General features: G+C 42.9%; 1 long non-coding RNA gene across 1 annotated transcript; it reads left to right on the top strand.

Moving 5' to 3' along the window:
- Nucleotides 1-2,804: 2,804 nt before the first annotated feature.
- Nucleotides 2,805-15,007, top strand: LOC146207253 (uncharacterized). The gene is made up of 3 exons (XR_014700602.1): nt 2,805-3,014; nt 11,201-11,270; nt 14,801-15,007. It is a non-coding gene; the product is annotated as an uncharacterized LOC146207253 (long non-coding RNA).
- The last annotated feature ends 4,897 nt before the right edge of the window (nt 15,008-19,904 follow it).

The following is a 19,904-nucleotide window of genomic DNA, read 5'->3' as shown; positions in this document are numbered from 1 at the left end:
ATCCTTCCAGAGGTGCGCTCGTGATTTTTCAAGGCTACGGAGCCTCGAATGGCCGACGCCACCGACGCCTACGGACAGCTTTTTCTCGACATGGATGCCCAAACAATTTAGCGTTAAAATTTGCAAACATGATTTCTGAACTGTACGTGCTAAAGAAGAAAAGGTATGGCGCACATATAAGCATCGTTTTTGTTTTACCTGACAACTCTAATTGAGGTGACTACTAGCTGGAAAGAAAATAGTCGTGCCAATAATAATAATAATAATAATAATAATAATAATAATAATAATAATAATAATAATAATAATAATAATAATAATAATAATAATAATAATAATAATAATAATAATAATAATAATAATAATAATAATAATAATAATAATAATAATAATAATAATAATAATAATAATAATAATAATAATAATAATAATAATAATTGACGGTACATGGAAGAAGTTCAAAATTGCGTCGGAAAACCTGGGCTTTCATTATTGTCGTTACAACGTCTCCGCCACTTGTTTCCAGTTGGCCCGCGTTTGATGAAGCATTAGCGGACCACAGGCTCTCGTTGGTCGAATATTAGGAAAATCCTCCAAGGTAGAGTAGATCTGTAATAATGGAGTAATTACAGGATGTCAATGAGTATACTCACTTATTGGCTTGAGGTATTCCCCTGAATATTTGACCAACACCATTTCCTCTTCGAGTTATTGATCAATTCGCTCCCGCCCTACTATCTCTACTGCTGACCGTCCTGGTTCGCTCAGTTGGTAAAGCAACTGCTCCGGAAAGGCGGTTGTCTCGGGCTCGATCCCCGGACCAGGACGAATTTTTCCATAACTACGAAGTTTCTGGGAAAGCTGTATAGCTTTCCTTTCTAACCGTATGATAGCGCTTCGGTAGATGTCAGTGATTAACTTCTCCTTTATCACGGGTTCATGTACAGCAGTTTTTTCAGTCGCGTATGACAAGCGCATTGGCGACACAATAAGTCCGCGCTGTCACCGGTGGTTTCAATCAATTTGCTTAATCAGGAAAAAGATGAGGAACAGCAACTGGCTGCCGTTCATGCACTTACAGAAGTGCATTCGATTCATGCTTGACACGCGCGAAGTTGCAGCGCAGCGAGTGGCCACTAAGCGAGCTGTCGCGTAACGGCTTCTAGTCGCAATTCACACGTGAACTGCTGACCATTTAAGCATACGTGCGATGAAAGAAACAGACATAGTAAGGTTCCGTCTTCTCTACATGCATTTCGTAATATTAGCTTAGAAGCTCAAGCCAGAAATACGCTAATATCAGCTGTCTGGTTATCTGCTTGCGACTACCGACAATCTGCCTATAAAGGCAAGTAGAAGCAGTATCGTATAGTGCGCAGGAGTTCCATATTTTAGGAAAATATGGTTACTAACCTGGAGAAAATTGAACGCTCCACAAAATAATTGCCAGTATCAACAGGCAATGCAAATTTCGCTATATTCCCGATCCGCAGACCACATTAACAGAATCCTCCAGGTCCAATCATTTCAGCGCGAAATATGTGTTTGAAACTGCGTGCCATTATCCTTTCATCTAATGGCATGCACTGTGGAAGGCTTAAAAATTCGAGGGAACTAAAGTCTGCTTCAGTGGAGAAAGGAAAGTAGATTAGCGTCGGTGGCTATTTACGACCCTAATCACGTGACATTTCTTTCCATCCTGAATCACATGGAACTTCTTATCATTGTTGTTATGTCATGCTATGTCATGACATGACATGGATATTATACCGGTATACATGCAGCACGCATGCTACTCATATGCCATTTTTCACCCTTTTTTTGTATCTGAAGATATGCCATTACACATATGAGTAGTCACGATTCATGTAATTGAGTATTACGCTTTAAGATTAGGCATTACACTACCAACCGGGATATACCCCACCGCAGTGGTAAAGTGGTTAAGATGCCCGACTAATGTGCGGGAGTAGCCAGGTTCGATCCCGACTGCCGGCGGCTGTGTTTCGATGGAGGTGAGAGTGGCGTCCGTGTGATGTGCGATGTCAGCGCACGTTAAAGAGCATCAGGTGAATCACTACGGCGTCTCTCATAACCTGAATCGCTTTGGGACGTTAAACCCTACAAACCAAAACAAACCAAAACAAATCAAACCAACGACTGTGGTATATAACTGATGAGACCTTTTGGGACGACTACTTCTCCGGCTACGCATTCTGCGTACACTTCCAGTGACGGATTTTCATCTCGTGAACCACATGAGTCCTTCGCCTTAAAAATTGCTCTTGCGGTAATTTTTTATTATTATTTTTTCGAACCAGTGAGTTCTGGTCTTTCAAGTTGCGGGTTAGTCATGAAAAATCGTCTCCTATATGTTGATTTTCTCGGGTTATTTCTTGCATTGTTCACCAGTTGCCACAAAATATTCTGGAGTTGTGAATAGTTTCCGAATTGTTGAATTCCAACCTTTTTTGTGTGTGACTTTAAGGTCACGCAGTATATCTGCGAGATAAGTACCATCACGGGGCTGCCTGGCTTAACAAGCCGACAATATGCTACTCATTTTGAAGAACAGGTCGCATCGAAAGGTCGGACGATGCAGATTCCAGGGAAGATCTAAAATTCATTATTCCGGCTTGTCTTGCTGAAATCTCAAATTTTCATTAGATGGATAGAAGCGGAGAGATCAATTTATGCGAAATGCCTCGTTATATTTTGGAATAATATTAAACTATTATAAAATGAGCCTCCATATATTTACATTGTACACTTGCAAGTGTCAGAGTCTCGAAAATTGTTGTTTGACGTAGCATTTTGTTCAACAGCGGACAAAAGGAATAGAGTGGCGCATTATGCAGGCACACGTTTTTTTATAAATAGCGAGCCACTATGAAGAATTGGCGGGCATTGTGGATATTACTACCCGCTTTCCTGTAAGGAGGCATGACGGGTCCTCAGATGAAGTCTTCTGTGCGCTGCTTGTACCTACTCGTTGTCTTGGTCACAGTGATAGAGTAAGTGTAGTTTGTGGCTTCATCATGTTAGCAGCGTACTTTTATTGCTACCCGAAATGTGAAGAAACGTATGGTAATTAAACGAATGCCCACCTTTTGCTTTTATTGCAATTTAGGAGTGAGGATTCTTGCGTCCTTACAGCGCATGAAGACTTGCTACTTAGCCGTCCTAGAGACCATGCCATTATCGCAGTGGAGGTCGTGGAATGAGTTTCTTGCCATACACTACATTGCATTATCTCTGTTGCAGTTTCAAATTTTCAGAGTTCTGCGCCTAGATGTTAAGATGTGTAAACAGCAGTTTTTCTTGCTCTACATTGTTCTCAGTAGTACGAAGTTTCTTTTATTCGTTGAGACAAATGGTAGCCAAGTGAGAAATATGGCTTTTAATTTTTAATTTTTGCACATCACAATCATATCGCAGGGAAAACTAGAGGCTCGCTATCAGATACAAAAGATGGGTGCCAACATTAAGTCGCACCAAAGAAAGCATACAGGACTTTTTGGGTTGGGTCAATGTGAAATAATAATGTATTTATGGAGGTAATTGATTAAAGTGTACGAAAAAAAACAACAACCACTTGCTCCCGATTGGATCCGAACTCACAATCTCTGAATTTGGCTTTTGATTCTCTGACCTAAGGCAGCGACTGTTTAATATTTTACTTTCTTAGAAATATATGTTGCTTATATCCTGTCCTTAAAAGCCCGCACTAGGTGCACCCTCATTCATAGCGGTGGGCATAGACCGTCCTATGTTGCCGTGAGTGTACCTTGGAACGTGATTTGACGAGTAGAGCGGGTGTTTTGCTTGACATATTGGTCATTTCGTAGTCATGCTGAGTTCTGTCTAGTCATTGTAGTCATTGCCACTCATGGCTGAGCACATTTACTCATTCCCGAACAGTTACGGCCATTACAAGTCGTCGTCTGACATAATGGCGGTTCCGTAGTCATACGAAGTCACGCCTAGTCATTGTAGTCATAACCGCTCATAGCTAAGCATATTTACTCATTTCCAGTCAATTGCGAAAATTACAAGTCGTCGTTTGACATACTGGTCGTTCTGTAGTCATGCTGGCTCATGATGAGTAGCGCCTAGTCATTGTAGTCATTACCACTCATAGCTAAGCATGTTTACTTATTTCCAGTCAGTTGCGATATTAAAAGTCGTCGTTTGACATATTGGTCGCTGCATAGTCATGCTAAGTCATGCCTAGTCATTACCACTCATAGCTAAGCAATGGGCAACTGGGAAATATCATTCCAAAGTGGGCAAGGTCGTTCCAGTTCCTAAGAAAGGCTAAGGTAACACACTTCGCCCCATTTCTCTCACAAGCGTGCGTTCAAAAGTCACGAAACACGCTATCTGCTCTCATGTCGCCCACTTCCTAACATCCATCAGATTTTCCCATCCCAATCAGCTCGGTCTTCAGAAAATGCCTTTCATGTGATACCCAACTTTTATTGTTTCTAAACGGCATTGTTCCAACTTAGACCTAAATATTCCTATTAATGCACTCTTCTTAGATTTCGAAAAAAACTTTCAATAAAGTCTTCAACAAGCGACTATTACTAAAGCTTTCAAGAATAAACTTAAATGCGCCTGTATTTATTCGATCAAAAATTTTCTTACTAATCGCTGCTAGTTTGTTCTCGCTAACGATTACACTCTTCCAGTATCACCCCTGTTCTTTCCGGTGTACCCCAAGATGCCGTACTTGGTCCTCTTCTTTTCTTTATATATATTAATGACCTACTCAGCTGGATTTCTTCTAACGTCCGCCTTTTTGCCGACGATTGTGTTATTTACCGTCCTATCCATAACCTCATTGATAATTTGGCTCTCCAGGCTGAACCCGGGTACTCCGGTGAAGTAGTCGGGCCAAGCGGTCGTAGTTTTTGAGGAAAGGAAGGAGCAGTATGCTTTTGAATGGAGAGCACTGAATGGTGGGCATGTACACTTAATAAGATCAAGGACACACCACATTTTTGAAGGTCAATCGGCGTACAGGCAGGGGTGGATTAATAGTAATGAGGGCCCGGTTCAAACAAAACTTAAGGGGGTTCCTAAAACTCGTCGTCTCAAACTTGACATCAGGCGGGGCAGGGTGGCGGGGGGCTCCACCCTGCCCCACCCCATGTCAAGTTTGAGACGACGCGTTTTACAATTTCCTGCAGAAAACACAAGACATATTGACCCGAAGAATCTGCGGGCTGCTTATGAACATCGCCAGAGCATATACCTTCCCGCACAGCATGCGGAGAGGTTGGTATGTAGACTGAGCAATTCTAGGAAATCACAGGACACAACATCCTTCCTAAAAAATCAGACCGCGAATTCGTGAAAAATAAATTTCTTGAGTCAGTTATTTTATTCACTAATTCGATAGTCCAGGACGACTGGCTGTGTGCTAGCGCAAAGTAGAGACGGGTATTGTTTATAAGCCGTTCGCTAATTCTTACCGTAAATACGCTATATATACCAATTATCTTATACTTTTGTGAATTTATCCAGCAAGACGAATTGCAGCCCGCTAAAGGCAGTGTTCCTACAGAAACTGTAATAATACATGTTATACAGTGCTCTGCAGCTTTATCGGGACCATTATGAAAAATTCTCCCGTCTCAACCGGAGGCATGTCGGCAATGAAACTGGGCAGAAAGCTTGTATTCTGTTGTCCCTTTTGTTGTATAGTAAGTCTTAATGCGACTTAATGGTTTGGCTCTACATGATGAGAAACCAGAACCGTCTATTGTGTGATTGAAGAAGCGAAAGACGTGAACGCCAATTTTTCGGCGAAGGGCAGCGGTGGCACCATGTAGAATCATTAAGAAAACATGCCACGTTTGCCTGAACGCTCTCGAACCACGGCGCTTTCCTCCGGCGACGCCAGATGGCGCCACAGCTGCCTTTTGTCAGAAACTCGGCCTTGGTGTATTGCTCCTCAATCTGGTTTTTCATGCGGTCATGTATTTTTCATGTGCGGTCATACTAGGTAAGCACCATGGTCAAACTTACCTTGTAACTAGAGAATCGCCAACGCGCAAGGTTTTTGCGCGGTTTCAGTGCAAATGAGCCTCCGGTTGAGGCGGGATAATTTTTCAAAACTGTTCCGATGAAGTGGCTGAACACTGTATATGCTCACTTAAAGTACAGCAAATAATTTTATTGCTCTAAGCGCTGTCATAGCGTGAGGCGCTAAATCTTTTTAAATGATGACGCCTCTAGAAAATGACATGGCCAGTGAACTCGCTCAAATTTAAAGATTTAACGCGCTAAAATAATCAGTAATATATATTCACATTTATATAGATTGTACACATTTACAAGGACAGTATATTTACATTTTGCATATAATTTCCGTTTTGAATCAGAAATAACCACTTTTGCATAAGTCATGCCTTTTCTGATTTCAATTTACATAATAAATTTATATTTTACGAGATAGCTTATGGTAGCTCGTTCCACCGGGAAACCGCCGTTGCCGTAGACGGCGGTCGGAATAAAATTCGGTGGACACTCACAATAGCGTGGACACTTAAGCTCCGCCTCTAAGTGAATTATTAGCGATATGAGCTCTAAATAGACCTTTTACGAGTGTTGTACCTAACATAATTTGTTGGCTAAGTCCTGTTTTTAAAGATTCCAATTACTGCAGGCTATGAGTCATAAGCCGCGCCTTGCGACTGCGGACTTTGAACACTTAAATTTCCATTGAAATATGCGGTATTGCGGCTCGAGACAATGTAAGGTCTCCATGACACGCATACATTGTAGAATTCCTTGCCACAATCTTTCATTATGCCGCTCTGAATTCACGCCGTCGAATACCTGTGCGTCGTGTGATAACGTGGAAACTATAGAGCATTGCATCACCTCCTGCCGGAGGAATGCTCTTCAGAGAATGAATAATTTGGAGATTCCTCTCTCTACCTTAGTACTGCCGTATACAATTCCTGTCCTCTTCTCCTTTGGGTTAGCTGTAGGAGGACATGTCCTAAAACCTGTGTGTGAGCTACTGCATAGCTATAATGCTGCTTCCGGAAGGTTTGTTTGTTAGCGCTTCTCTGCCTTATTTTTACTTACAAGCGTTATTTGCATTTATTCCTTGATTACTATCCTTAACACCTCAGAATATTTTTTTGTTTTAACAACGCTAATTCCTAATTCATAAAGTATATATTATACAGCCTAAGCCCAGATCATGTATTAATTGTTGTACCTGAACTGAATCCTGGTCAACCCACCTTTGTGGGTATGTATACAGAGGCGAGAAGAAGGAGATTCTTCCTGCGGTATGTGTTTCTGCGCTCTTGTAATGGATATTGTTCTGCACATTCCGCGCACTGCCACGCAGCTGAGCCACAAGAGCTGTCACGTTCAGCGAGTCGTTCCAACGAATGGGTCATCTTATATCAATAAAATGTGAGTGCTATGATTGGAAACTGGTATAAATAGTAAACGATCGCTGTCTCAAACCTGCTGACGATGAAGAATGCTCGCCGTTTGCTCTCACGGCATCGCGCACGACGTGGGTGTCCGGTGTGCTGCGTACGCGCAGAAGGAAAACACCACAGAACTGCATCGGCGGGACGGTGAAGAGCCTCTAACATGCGGTCAGGGCACTTCGTCACCAGATTACCGATGCAGATGCTTTTGCGTCTTGAATCGCACCGCCATCAGCCACTATCCCGAAATCATGCTTTCCAAACCCTGGTATAATGGCTACATTTAAGATGAGAGCCTTACAACCTCGTTAAGTGAACTTCCGTCAACGACCGCCCTTGTCGTTGTGGACGAGAGAAGGTCCCTAAAAGTTACATCAGCCGCCGTCTATCCACCGCTGCGGTGAGTGCGACGATGGCATGGATGCACAACAGCACATATACCCCTCTGGCGAGGAGCCCTAGCTACAACCACCGAAGGCACCCGCATTCCCAGCCCCGAACGGCCAGGAGCAAAATGTCCAGAGGCCTACCACTGCGTTGTCCCTAATGCCCCATGTTTAGGATGAGAACGGTGAAGACTCTACGAATGAGATTACTTCAGCCTTTGTGTGTCTTCTCTCTAAATAGCTAAGCTGAATTTTTTTATACCCTAATTACCTGCTGTGAACACATGGTGATAGCATGTTAGCCTTTAATCATCCCGCGCCATCCTGCCCAATTCTTGCCCAAAATAATCTGTATTTTATTGACGTGATGAAGCAAGTACACACAAGTTTGGTTAACTAGAGCACTCGCCGTGCATGCACGACAATAAAACATGCAACAGCACGCATAAATTCCTGCACTGAGGTAACGCAGGCGGAGCACGAATTGAACCACGAACGTTTTATTCGAATACTCGTGGTACGTTTAGTTATACCGACGCACTGCAATGACGTGCTTCTCCGCATCTGCAGAAAGCCTTCATGTCGTTGCGGGCTCAGTGCTTGGCAGCCGGCCATTCTGAGCTGACGTGACCCTCTGCTGCAAAATAAAATGTTACATAAAGAGATGTTCATTATTTTTAACTGCGCACTCCAAAAACCCATATTTGACCTTCGCTCATAGGCATTAACCATATTTAACAACCTGCTTTAAGAACCTATTAGCCACAACTATTCTTTCCCTGAAGCTGTTACGAAGTGCAGCTATATCAATATCCTAGTTACTTCTAAGCGACGCAAATTTTAAGCCGCTTTACATGTCTTTTTGAACCTGTAGTTGCGAACCTAAAGCCGATATAGCAATTACATAGTTCCTCGCACTGTTGTTAACAGTTGCAAGCGTATGAAGTCTACATATTATTAACAATGAATTTTCTACGCAAGTTCTCGGAAAACCACCTGAGTCATAATGAAATTTACTCTCTTGACTGCACAGATGACGTCACAAGTTATGACGTCAATAAAGCACCGTTGTGATGTTCCGCCTAATAAAGGTAGACACTGTTATGAGAAAAAAAAAAAAAAAACTGATCAAGCAGGCATGGAACAGCAGGAGTATCATTCGCAAGCACCTGCGGGCGCGCGACGTCACGTTCAGATGCGCTCGTTAAAGGCGGTAGTTCAGAAGCCTTAAGCAACCGCCTCTTACGTTAGGCCGGACCATAATCACACATTACATTAGAGCAACACCCAGTTTAAGTGAAGATCACTAATTAGAACTCCTAAATAAGCACTATTTAGCCACACTAATACTTACCTCTACTACTTCGCGTTAGTAAGCACTATCCATTGGACCAACCACTTGTACTATTAATTAGCGCAACTGATTAAGACCATTGAATAGCAGGAGCATATAATGTAAGTCCACACGACAATGCCATCGCATCAGCTCTTAAATACATTTCAGCATCCCCAAATGCTTGTCACCAGGCGGTCATTACCAACCGACATACATTTGTAAGTGATCATGTTCTATTACTCTCAATAAGGAACTCAAGCTCAAATTTCGGTGCGCGACTACAGCGCCCAGAAGGCGAAGCGGCGTTACTGGGAATAGGCGGCGCCGGCGCCGCCGGCGCGGCTTCTTTGACGCTGGATGCGGCGCGCGCGTGCACACGTGCTGCTGGGGCGCAGCGGAGTCTCCGCGCGGATAGTTAGGTACGCTACTTCGGCAGCGGATTATAAACAAATTTTTCGCGATGGCAGAAACGGCCCCAAGAAAAGAGGGACGCCTGGCTCGCGCACTTTCTTAGTGGACGCCTTTGTACGAAAAGATAAAAAGATTTGATTCAACAGGTATTCATTCAAGAATGGTGGTCTCCTTGCCAGCTATGAGAAGTGAGATGAAAGGTGAACATGCTAACGGTTCGTTCAGACAGTGGAAGCTGCCCATAAAGTTAAAAATGGACTGTTGCTATCCGGAAAGCATTTCTCGTTGGTTCAGAATTGATCCATTGATTTTACCGAAGCACTGCATTTATAGCACGGATGTTTTTCCATCTCGCGGGCGAAGAGGTCGAAATCTTGGCTATTGTCCCACTGGTGCATGAGTTTACTTCGCAATAATTTAAATAAAGCCCATTGCAGTTTCGTTTTGAAATAAGCGTAAGTTCCAGCTTTGCAAGTTCATCTTCGGCATAGAAAAAAACAACTCAATTTTCATGGGATGATCATGCCTGCTATGAATAAGCAAATGTAAGCTTGAATTGACTTTTATCGCTCTCCTAAATTCAGTTTCAAATTCAAATTCATTTTATTTTCCTTGTGTTCAAGGAAGGAGCAGCCACAAAAAGCTACCGTTCTCGGCTGCCTGACGAGGTGGCTAACCCTTCAAGTGATGACAGCAGCGGCGCGTACATTGAGGAGTTCAAAACAAGCATATTTTAGACACTTCAGTTTACAGTGATATAGACATTCTGCTTTGCATACACTGCACGGTTAACAAAATCAACTGCACGATTGTTATACACAGACTTGATAAAGAAAGAAAGAGTCGAGAGCCGGCAAAGACATAAAATAATACACCGACACCAAATCGACAGTCAAGTACGATAGATATCGGAGAAACACTAAAATACAGTCATAATCAAATAAAAACATTTAGAAGGCCTTTCTTTGATATGCACGTGATATTAATTTTTCGGTGATCAAAATTAGTTAACATTGATGGAAGCGTATAAGTCAAGGTCTACAGGGAATAGTTGTTTCGAGGTGTATAGGAACATGCCAGTACTTAGGTTGGCGGGTATTATACGGCAATGAGTTTGGCGTGAGTTTAGAGAGACCAGCAAAGAAGGGATTATTTTCTTTAATGGCCATGAGATATGAATCAGCTAAACGATGTTTATACAAATTATCCATTCTAATTGCTTTAAAACGGTAAACAACTCTGTAGAGGGAGAGTCGAAGGGTACATTTGCAATTATCCTTAATGCCATTTTCTGCAGAATGAGTCACCTGTTTATAATGGTTATGGTTGTTTTCCTCCAAACCAACTGTCGGTAATTTAATTTGGACCGAATTAAAGGATTATAAATCAGCAGTATTATTCGTTCGGGTAATATGTGCTAAGAAGTGCGAACTTCGATTTCACCACCTTATTACAAACAGAAAATAAGTAAGAAGCTGTTGAAGTTTAATAATGAATGTTCTTAAGACCTCAATTGTATTGCATCGATCGGAAATTAATTCAAAAACTTTTTGAAATAATTTATAGATGTCAAAAATGTAAAATGTGCCTTCCGTTTTCAGGTGCCAACCCCCCACTCATCATGGCTGGCCAAGGACACCGAACAAATACAACATAGCGTGCCCAGCTGTGGTAAATGAAGCGTCCTTCACAAGTCTGGCTTTACACAGCCAACCCTTGTTGCACTTTGAGGAATGTTTGAGAATTTAAATAATGATGTAGACTTATGATTATGAAATGATATATTCGGCAGCAGAATCATCTTATCGCTGACGGAAGCATTAGCTACCTTTTGATGTAGTATTAACAGGCATATATTCTACAGTGTAAATGGCGGGGTACTACTCATATAATCAATTTACTCGTTCGATCCCCTAAAAATAGGCCTGATGATCACTATTTTCACTTATTAAATCATTTCCCACACCTCGAACGGATACGTGCCACACAAACCACGTACAACGTAACATTGTTTGTACATATTTCTGCATTGTGGAAGGTTTTTACGGTTAGCCGTGTCTGCAATACACAGAGATGGTATTCTCGACTTAGTTCAACGCGATAGATTTGAAGGTCCTGTTCACCGAATATCCGACGTCGGCACTGGCGTTGTGAACAAAAAAAAAAAAAAAATCTTGCAGTTTAGCCCTGGTTAACCCTAGTTGAATTGCAATATCAATGGCGGAAGCTCCTTTTGCCTGCTAAATTAGTGACGACCTAAACAATGAAGGTTCTGTCTACTCCCCTTTACCCCCATCCATGGCCATGAGCCTTCCCATTAAATAAAGGACATTCAATCAATCAAATTAGCCCCCTATCACGCTCTATCAGTGTAAGGTGCTACATTATTGGGGACACTTAAGCTCATCCTTTTAGGGTATGACGCGAGAGCGTAAGCTACCAGCCCACATATAAAGTGACACTTCAGCCAAGCCACATGGACGTGCCTGCGTGTCGTAGGGGTAACGAGAATGAAAAGGGTTCTGGCAGCCTGATTCTGATATGACTCTCCCATATGAAAGGAGCGAGCAGCTGCCTCTTCACGGCGTATAGCTGCGGCCACCCGAGGTCTCGCTTTGGATATCCTAGTATTCCTTTCGCAATAAAATCCCGACCATGGCGCTGGCAGGCGGTAGCAGCAGCTGACATGGCCGCGCACTGAATGCCGTACTTCGTGTTGCCTGTCGCTACGTGTGGCAAGAGGTGTCAAACCGGGCCTCTCCTTTCACATGGGAGGGTGACATAAGAATTAGCCTTGCATTCACGTCATCCCTAGGCTACGCAGACACGTTCATACGGCTTGGTTGAAGCGGGCTTTTATACATCGGGTGGTAGCCTACACTATCGCGCCATACCCTTAGGGCGGAGCATAAATGTCTCCCACATTTGTTTTTATCGCGAAAGCAATACTACGCCAAGTCTAACCGCTTGTCGCTGAATGCGTGTCCGTGGTCCCCGAGCCGGCGCTGGGCATAACAGAAGAAGAAAAAGGAGAAGAAAAAGAAGATGATGAAAAACGCTCGGTCACTCGCAGCTAATGCTTTCGCTCCATATTCGGTTCAGCGAAGTTGATCCCTTCTATTTTTATTTTTTTTTTTGCGATTGGGGGGGGGGAGGGGGGGGGGGCATCCTGAACGAGCATTATACGCCAGTCCATATACTGTAACCAAACAGCGACCAATGTGTTGTAGGCTATTTTCTCACTATAATTAGCACGTCAACTGCTTTCCAAGAAGTGTATCTGCGATTTTAAAAGGGAAATATTACACCTTGGAGCAGGGAGCCCGGACAATTTTATGTGTTCTAGAAAAAATTGCTTTAATCGCTCTTTATGAATAACTGGGCGCACTTTGGTGATGAGTTGAAAAACTTGCAGTAGCTACTTAATATAAAAAATTGATTAAAAAAGTGGCGCCCAACTTTTCGCAAGCTATATAGAACCATTCGTTCTGAAAAGAAAGTATCTGTGCACGAAATCAGAACCGTTGTCAAAAAGAAAAAAAAAAAAAAGAAGCTCATGGTGAAAAGCTTTGTAATATCGTGTTGCTGAATTACTTAAAGTGCAATTCGAAAATGTTTAAAACAAAATTTTGCCTGCACCCATAAAACATATGCCTGAATTTACATTCGCATAATCTTGGCAAGCAGACAGAATTAAAATTCGTGTTTGGTTCAAGCCATTTACCTTGCTCTCTCATTAAATATCAAGGGCCAATATTGGTCTAGTTTATCTTATGATTAAATTATCGCGTCATGTGTGCCTTGCATGCTTATAGATTAAAAAAAGAAGTATCGACTCTTCACACATTAGTCAAGGTCCTAGCGACATAACTACTCGAATTTTAAAGATGAAGAAACACTACAACTCAACTTTGCAATTCTGCTGCATTCTCTTGACAATGCCAATTTCCTTAGTGATATTACACTAGTGCACATGGCAGCAGAATTCAAGCCACGACATGAAAATCAACTATGTAGGGGTGTTATTTATTTTCCTACTTGGAAGGGAGAAAGAGAGGGAGAAAAGGAAAGAGAGAGGGGTTTAGTCTGCAGTGCATATTTAAAAAGAGTGTTGTAAACAATGGGAATGTAGAGGGAAGGTCGAGCGCCCTTTTTCTTCTTCATGCTTGGACACCTGTGTGAAACAATATCACATTATGCACGCCTTTAACCTTCGTCGGCAACTTTCCTTTAACAACACAGTCAGAGTCCTTCGTAGAGTTTATAGAACAACTAAAGAACACATAATGACGGTTAAGAGGGCTCTAGTGGGAAAATTCCGAGATACAACATGTTGCATATTTTAATTGATTCCCCGGGATAAAGGTGCGGGCTTGTCAGCGATTCACATTGACGAATTGCAGCACAACACGTCTCATATAGTGAACTTATTTGAGTAACTACATTAGAGGAATCAATTGTGCGGCAGTTCCGAATCTACCTGAGCAGGTTTCTTAGACTACTTTGAGAAGCTTGTGTTTTCCATTGGAAGCTGGGCAGTATGTTAACGGCCGGAAGTTAAGGTATCACATGGGCTCTAAGTAGACGATCACACGCGTGCTCATGTTCAGTTGTAATTTTCTTAGGCAAACATTTCCTCCCATTCTCCTAACGGTTGAACTGCAAAGGAAGTTCTCAAACTGTGATGCGCTTATAATTTACGCAGTTTGAAAATGAATAATTAGTTTAACTCGGCCGACACAAGAAGAACTGAAAAAAAAAAAAAAAAAAAAAATACTGGAAAATCAAAAACTCGCTACAGGCTGCGTTTTGTCGCCAGGTTTTCTAACGCAAGCATTAAATATGACGAAAAACACCCACCTACACAACGCTTTCGCGCCATCCGTCAGATCGCTACATATTGCGAGAGCTCGAAGTGCTCCTTGCCGGGCGACGACAGCGACCTCGCCGGAACAGGATTGTCGTAATGGCGGCGCGTTCATTGAACAAAACAGAGCGGCACCGATGCTAGCACGCTTTAAAGCATCTGTATATGTCTGCCAAAAAAGTGTTGTTCTAAGTTTCGATCATATGTATACTTCTTTTGCGGCACATTGATGTTTTTGTCTCACTCCCCCCCTTCCCCTGCTCACGCAATGCTCTCTTATGGGCCACACACTTCGCGCTATATGTGATAATTGTTTTTTTTTCTTTCCATCTAGTGTCTTCCCGGACAAAGATGGGGAGATCCATGCACACGAGGCTGTAGGTGTGGCATCTTTGGGGGAAAAGGCCGCAATGGGCGGTGGTTGTGCTACAGATCCGTCCCAATTGCCTAGGCACGAATCAAGAGCACGTATTCACCACGAGGATCACATCCTTAAAGTCAAAGCGCACCGCTCAATAAACCACGGATTAAAAAAAAAAAAGTCTACTCACACACAAGTGCATGTGATGCGCTGGTAACTGTTTCCAAGTGTTTGTATCGGGTATATCATCACTTCATTTTTGTCACTTGATATTTCAAGCAATTCACATATACTGACGAGCAGGGTGCATAAGGTATTGGGCACATTACGTCGCACACGAAGCGGCAAATTTGAAAAGTAAATGAATTTCTTCAACGAAAGAATTCAAACTGAGATGCGAATCAAATTCGGAACCACTAGAACACGCAGGCCACGCAGGCATGTTCGTACGGCTAGGTTGAGGCTAAGTTCTAGGTCATGTGTTTCTTCACTCGCGACTGTCTTCGAATAATGATGTGGGAGACCAGAGAGGTACTACTTAAGGAAGTAGTGGTTAAGCCAGTAGCAAGTCGGATGTCAGTGAGGGTGTAGCGCACGCGAACAGCGAAGATCGAAAAAAGGGGCAGCAGACGGGAGCCATTTAACGCTGACGCGTCACGCCACAAAGGAGGAGAAGCTTAAGAGTTCTCCATATATTTTTTTGTTTTTGTAATGCTTTGCCCCGGCAACTCGCAACACGCTCAAATGTCAAACACGCGCAAGTGCATCTGAAAGTCACGCTGTCATATTGCCATTCACCTGCTCAAAGGCAAGATGTGGCATTTCGTGTTACATATTGAAGGCAGCTAGAACTATTGTGAAACCGCTTTTCGTGGGATAAAAAACATACAGATGCTGAAAAGCTGCTTATCCTTACTTCGCGGTACTGCGCGTACAACATCCTACTCTCTTCATAAACATACGCCCGCCACGACCGCCATTGGTATGTAAGTGCGGCTTTTCGTGCATCCAAACGAGCAGAGCTGTTTCCGCTCCACGAGAAAAAATGACGTCAAAGCTTCATATGCTCTCACTATAGCTCATAAGACGACTCTTTACAAAGCGAGACGTATACGTGTCTGTCACTGTGCCTTGGCTTTTCGCGGACTCTGCCTTGCTGTGGTGGCTCGGAGATTTGGGCGCTCGACAGCTGACCCTAAGTACGCAGCTGCAGTCCCAGCTGCGTACTTAGGGTCAGCAGTCAAGCGCCCAAATCTCTGAGCCACCAGCTGCGGCTGTCGCTTTTCGATGGCGGCGAAACGCAAGGCACCCGTGTACTTTAAGGCGCCAGTGCACCTCGGGTGTTCGAAATTACCGGTGCCGTTCACTCCGGCGTACCGCACAGCCGATGCTGAATTGGGACTTTGTAACCCCTACACATAATGGGTGCCATTTTCGGACACTGTCGACCTATTTGTGCCACTGCACTTAGCTCTTATGCTGGTGAAGCAACCTTTCATCAGCCAGACATTTCACAGCATGGCCTTTCGTCCGTGGGCATGATGGCTGAGTCCCGTGAACACTGAAAAGAAGGTGTTTTTGCTCTTCTCCTAGTATGCCGGATAAACGGGTTTCACCAAATTCCTGCGTGTTTGCCCAATGAACGGCGACCACGGTAACTGCAGTTCCAGCCGGTTTAACCACGGTGGAAGACTCTAACGGAAAAACACGTGCAGTCAACAATAGGCCCTTATGCAAAATTGCTTCCATCTGGCGACCAACGCGCGCGTTTCCTCCATGTTTGAGGGTAGATGAACCGAGGAGCGGCAAGCGGAATATATATGGTGGTTGCATGGCCGCTGAGTTAACGCTCGTTGTCGCCGATAACGACGAAATACTGTTGTGTATTTTGCTGTACGCAAAACTAAAATAAGGTTGTCAAAAAAAAAAAAAAAAAAAAAGCAAGCAGCAAGTTATATCTATTCTGTTTTCTTTTTTCTTGTGGCCTTGTGTTAATCTGCTGTCCCATGGTTCTCGCGCTGTCGGCTCTCTTTCATTCAACAGTAATCCTAAATTGTAAAATAGTATCTTACTTATAGCCTGCTTTGAAAGATTTCAAATTCGTACTTGGTGCCGATTCAGGCGAAATATGCCGTTACATTACATTTTGTTACATTTTTCTGTAGAAGGATTTCGCATAGTCTTTTCGCGTAAAATGTCTGCAAGAGTGCTTCTCCTTATTCGCTAGTCTTTTTGCACCAACTCATCCGAGAATTTACTGCATCATGCTTACAAGCTCTCCATAGATTTTCTACCCATGTATACGCCTAGGAATGTATGATAGAAAACGATGCAGCACTTCAAAGGAGCCAGACTGTTGTCTTTAATCGGAAAGCAGAATTTAATTCTAAAATGTATTGCTTGAATACGCGTTCACACTTGACATTTGCGTCTTCGTATAAGGCATACCTCTGCGATGTGACTACGCAGGCTAAGGTATCGATTTTATATCGATAATCTATTTGCTATAAATTTTCATGAAATGGAACCATGATGTGACGGCGACAGCTAGGATCGAGCTATCTGAGGAGGATCAGCGCGCGCGGAATCATGTCGTTAACCAGTTGCGTTTCATCGGCAAATTCACGTTGTTGGGAGTTTTTGTTCATTGTTTACCCACTAACGAGATCCATCTGCCGCCAAAGGTCCAGAGAGGGAATAGGACCCGTAGTGCGCACACTGTATTGAGAATGCTTTCAGGTTCATCGTAGCGCAGTATTTATTAGGCACGGATCTTATATTAAAAAAAAAAAGCACTATCAAGCTCCTTCGTGTACGCGCATTCGCACAACGTACTAAGGAACGCCAATGATCGAGGTCGCGCGCGGGCGCAATAACATGTTGAATATGGCCCGCGCTGGACTCGAAAGCCTCCTGCGGCGGCCGACACTGTGTAATCACATCGCAGGCGTATTTCCGAAAAAAAAAAAAAAGAAAACAAACGCATTCATGGACGCGTATTTGAGTAGTATATTAAGGAATCCGCCGGAGCAGAAGGGGAAATTAGAAGTGTCACGCTGGTTTTGCCCTCTGTAGCTTCTTGGCAGCACTGTAAACATAAATAAGCCCAAAAAGGAGCATAAATGGTTGATGTTGCCTTTATACTCCTTACTGCGAAATTGTGAAACTCCCTATAAGAAGTAAAGATGAGGGCATCCTCTTTTTTACTACTGTCACAAAATTAAGAAGTAAAATTGACGTCCTGACATGATTATGCTCCTTCTACAAACAGGAGTTTGTCGGCATGAACATTCCTCTAAAAACTGTTTCCTCAGCGTCTGGGCGTTCGGCCGCCGCCTGGCGACAGCTCACTTTTCAACGTGCTAGCAGGTGACAACGTCGCTGCTGGCTTTAGAAGTAAAATGGGAATACAGGCAGCGTGTACAAGTCCATCGTTTATTCTACCGTCATTTGTTTTTTGCTCTGAACGCGGACAAATATCACGAAAAATCACAGCACTAAACAGACGCAGCTCGTGCGACGGCAGCAGCCGCAGAAGCAAGGCCTACTCACTCAACCCGTCAACATGATGTCGCGTGGCGTGGTTCGCTGAAGGTCCGATAGACGGCAGCAATTTTGCATAAGGTCATAGTAACTCTGATAAGGTCTATAGGTATTGAGTCACGCGCTGACAAATGGAGCGAATAGACCTATACGAACCCACAAAGGATATGCAGCTGAGAAGTGGAATGTTCTAACACTAACCTTTTTATGCTCTTGGAGGTTTTGCTAACGCCTCCGAAGTGTACCCGAGAATATGAAATGCTTTTTTGAAATACTTTGAAATGCTTTTATGAAGGACATTTAATTACAGAATATATTTATTTGAGAGATTATTGTATTTTATTTTTAGGTATCTAGATTTTATACGTTTGGTGCCTAATGAAAATTCGTTGGAGGCACTTAGATTCCTCTTAAGTGCGGTAAGGCGAAAGCTCTTATGCGAATATTTCTACTCATTTGCTGTGTTTAAACTCATTTGTTTCGCACTAATTTGATTCCTGTTGTGCCTTGTTTTCATTTGCGCTCATTATCTATTTTTTCATGAGTGTTATAATTTGACACAAATATGGTATCATAGTAAAAAAAAAAAAAAAAAAAAAAAAAACACTACAGAACCGTGTCAAAAATGCAAAATATTCTGTAGTTCTCTCGTAAACGTCACATTTTCCGTACCTTCGTAGCAGTTTCCTGTAGTTCCGTAAATTTTTCTGGCGTAGTTTTCTGTAGTCCGTAGTACTTCTCTGTTGTAACTACAGAAAATTCTCACGTTATTACAGAAATGTCTGTTATCACATAGGGTTCACTGTCAAAAACCTGGACAGAAATTGCGTTGTGAGAGCAGAAAATTTGTTGTAGTTTATTTCTGACTGGGGTTTATTACTCATTTTGTCAGATGTCATACTCCCTCGACCTCTTTCCGCCGGATGTGACCTCAACCTCCAAGTCTCCTCTTTTCTTATAGACCAATATTATAGGTCCTTCGGTGATCTTAACTATTAATTACTCTTAATTACACGTTCTTATTTTAATTGAGCACTACTCCGGAGTTTATAACTACATTTTGAATTTTTTGTTACTATTTCGATGTCCGAGCCGTTTTCACGTCCCTGACTATATCGACGTTCGGCGCTATTTTGAAGCAAATTTCACTGGTGGCTTCAATTACCCTAGTTACTCTACAGTCATCAAACCAGGCTTCTGGCTAATTTAACCTGAACAGTAAAATTCAGATAATCTGAACATCCGCGCACGCTGCCGTCCCTGGCAACGAGGCGGCCCATGAGCTAGCTCAAGCACTCTACTCCCGGGCAGACATAGGACCCCCCGACGATTGGGGTAACGAGGAGTGGTTGCTAAATTATGGGGAAATAATCAACCGTTATTGATTGACACTTAGACTGGTACCCCCACCAGACCCCAGTTTGAATAACAAAGAAACGTCTGCATGAAGGTGCTCGCAAACTAATACGTTCATGAATCCGGTCTTGGCGTACCATTGTACCCTGAGACGAGAGACCATGATAGATATATAATG

Source organism: Amblyomma maculatum, chromosome 1 (assembly GCF_055883805.1).
Source record: "Amblyomma maculatum isolate TAMU_Amacu chromosome 1, ASM5588380v1, whole genome shotgun sequence".
NCBI lineage: Eukaryota > Metazoa > Arthropoda > Arachnida > Ixodida > Ixodidae > Amblyomma > Amblyomma maculatum.
The sequence above is the reverse complement of the archived record's forward strand: the minus strand, read 5'-3'. Positions and strand labels throughout refer to the sequence as shown.